The following is a 3,362-nucleotide window of genomic DNA, read 5'->3' as shown; positions in this document are numbered from 1 at the left end:
CCCCCATGCATCCCTGGCAACCTCACCTCCCACCTCAACAACTGCTGCCGCACTGCCACCATTGGACACAAAGTCCCCACCATCCAACCAGGGAACCCCCTACCCACCCCTGGCCACCTCACCACATGACCGATGCTCCACGCTGTCTACACCTACCCTGACCCCCACTACCCCTAGGACCAGCCACCTCACACCCACACACTCCTCACCCTCACCCACTCCTCATTCCACACCCACGTCCTACACCAGACCCCACACAAGCTCCCCATCCTCGCCCACCACCACACTGCCGCCACTAACACAAAAACTCCACCACCTAAACCGAGAACCCCCCATCCCCACCTGGCCATCTCACCATGTGGCCCATGCTCCACGCCACCTACACCCATGCTCACCACCACCACTACCAGATCCAACCATCTCTCTCTCTCGCCCACCAGAAAGATATGCACCCACACCCACACCCTCACCCTCACCCCCACCACCTCCAACACCACCCAGACCATCCACCTCCAGCCCCTCCACACTAAACACCTCCCACATAATCCTCAAGCTACACAAGGCGGGATGGAAAATTCCAGTGGCCAAGCCCACCAGGGTGATTAAGGTATGTCCCCCGCAACCTCATAAAACCCAGGTCGTCTCACCCATCTCCAGCATTCTACCGAGAGTCACCGGCCAGTCACCACGCTCAGTGCCTCCAGAAATAAGGATCAGATGCAAGCTCTGGGCCCCTCCCCAGGGGAACACACATTGCCTCCGAGTGACACAACAACTTCTACATCTGCAAAGAACTACACAGACCTCCACCCTCAAGATAATATACCAAACCCACCAGGAGCCAAACCTACCCATGCATCACTGGACCTCACTCCTCCAACACCTCATGCCAACCCACAAGACTGCCACCTCCAACACCTACCACCTCCAACCACAGGGATGTGACTTTTCCAGCTGCAATGGTGGTGAAATACCCACACCAAGGGAAGACCACAGGGTGGTGTGGAAAGGGCCAGAGCAAAACGGGTATTCATCCCCGGCCACCATGCGCCCCTCTTCCCCTCGATGGAGCCCGCAGAAGGCATGCCACCCCATTGTACTACTCTCTATGCAGACCAACACTTGCCAGGATCTGGGTGGGACTAGTGTAGTCACAATCCAAAGTAGGACTGCAATGACACCCACTGTGCTTGTTGGGGAGGGAATGTTCACCGTACGTCCCTCACCTACAGTCCCAAGCAGGACCGCGACGACGCCCACCGTGCTCATCACAGAGGGAACACCCGCCGTACTTCCCTCACCTACAGTCCCAAGCAGGACCGCAACGACATCCACCTTGCTCGTCGGGGAGAGAATGTCCACCATATTTCCCTCACCTGCGCCCCTGCTGGGAGCAGGACCGCGGCGATGCCCACCATGTTCGCTGGGGAGGGAATGTCCAACTTACTTCCCTCATCTGCTACCTCTGTGACACCCACCGAGGGCAATGACCCTTTCTCGCCTCACTCCTCCAGAGGCCAAGTGGGATGCCTCTCTCATTCTTCCCACACCCCAAGGGGCAGAGATATCTCCTTGGTGGAGTCGCAGCTGGAAGGGTTCTGGAGTGGCCCCATAGTGAGCCAGGGGATTCGCTCACTGCAGCCAGCGCCCTTATGACACCCGTCACTGCTGAACTCCCAGAGGAAGTGATGCCACAGGCAGCCCCTGATGGCCTCTCAACAAAGGCGAGGCCACTGCCCCACTCACTGAGGGAAGCCCCCAGGACTCCTGGCTGATACCTTCACAGACCAGCCGGCAAGCCGTCCTCCACCAAGGGTAGGAGCAAGCCAGTGAGCCTACTTGCTCTAGTCCTGAGGGCTGACACACTCACTGAGGCCTGTCCAGGGAAAGGCCTCCCTCTAGGTCACCCTGCAGCCCACACCGGATGATCTGGCCTATGACAATGGTCCTGCGCCCCTTCAGAGAGCGCACACCTGAAGGGACCCCTCCCACACCTGGGCAACACCTACAGCTACCCTAGCACCTGTAGTCATAACTCTTGTCCTGTCCATCATAGTATGTATAATCTGCTCTGCTGTATTGTGCCCAGTACTGTATGTTTGTATGGTAATATACATGTAAGATTAATTGGCCCGTGTTTTTGAACCCTTTTCCTCTGGTTGCATACTCTAGACCCTGTCTTGAAAAGAGCCCCAGATCAGTTCCTCATACTCAGGGAGTGAGAGGTTGAGCTCTGAGTATGTAGCATAACAGTTACATAATTTTATTGTTATATAATTGTATTTTTACTTGAAGTAATATTAAAATTTTTACATAATTGTTTTTTTTAATTGAAGTAATATTGTAATTGCAATGATACATAATTGCAGTAATATTGTAGTTAATTGTAGTAACTGCAGTAATATCGTAGCTATTGTAATATTTACATAAATATTGTAGTAACTGCAGTAATACTGTAGGTACTTGTAGTAACTTTAGTAATATTGTACAATTACATCGTATGTTACATTGTAAGTTGTGACATAATTGTGTGCACATGCATATAATTACTCAATAGTAACACAATAGCAAGATACAGCAACGAATAGTACAGAAATATTACACAGTTCGTATTATAAGTCCCCCTCATTATTTCCTTAAAAAAAAAAGAAAAAATCTATTAATTAGCCAACCCAGTCATGCTGTGGTCGATGATAGTGATGAGGTTCATTACAACTGGCTCTTGGAGAACATTAAGTTTGCTCGTTGTTTCACTTACAGAAGGAGTTTATGCTGTATTGTGGCATTTGTAGCAACAGTTGCACCTATATTTGTTTGTTTGTTATGCAACCGTAATTTATTTTTGTATGTACAGTAATCCCTATAGTATCCGGACACCCCAGTTACCGGACATTTGGGCCTGCACCTTCAGAACCCAAAAATGACCAATAAAAGAAAAAAATCCCCCTCCCAATCTAATTTTTTTCCCACCCATAATTTGAAATTGCCGCACGGCGCTGAACAGCTGTTTACACCAAGGCCCCTTCACCCCTTCCTTCCTCCCCCTCCCCCTTCCCCTGTCAGGGTTGCCATTTGGTATTTTTCATTACCAGATGTGGACCAATTTGGTAATGAAAATTCGTTTGGTAATGATTCAGAATAATGCATCACCAAATGCATTTTTCACATGCATGAGGATACACAGGATGGAGATGGTGGATTGTTTCTGATTAATCTGCTAGCCTACATAGCATGAAAATAATCAATATGCTGTTAATTATAAGGAGAGTCATTTCATTTTTTTCCATTTGTGTATATAATTAGTGAAAAATAAATGCTAGCTTTATGAATTTTGTAATGAAAACTTAAATTTGGTAATGAAA

This window comes from Coenobita brevimanus, chromosome 78, assembly GCF_032717465.1.
Source record: "Coenobita brevimanus isolate Jiangsu-jjx chromosome 78, ASM3271746v2, whole genome shotgun sequence".
Taxonomy (NCBI): domain Eukaryota; kingdom Metazoa; phylum Arthropoda; class Malacostraca; order Decapoda; family Coenobitidae; genus Coenobita; species Coenobita brevimanus.
This window is presented reverse-complemented; position numbering follows the sequence as displayed.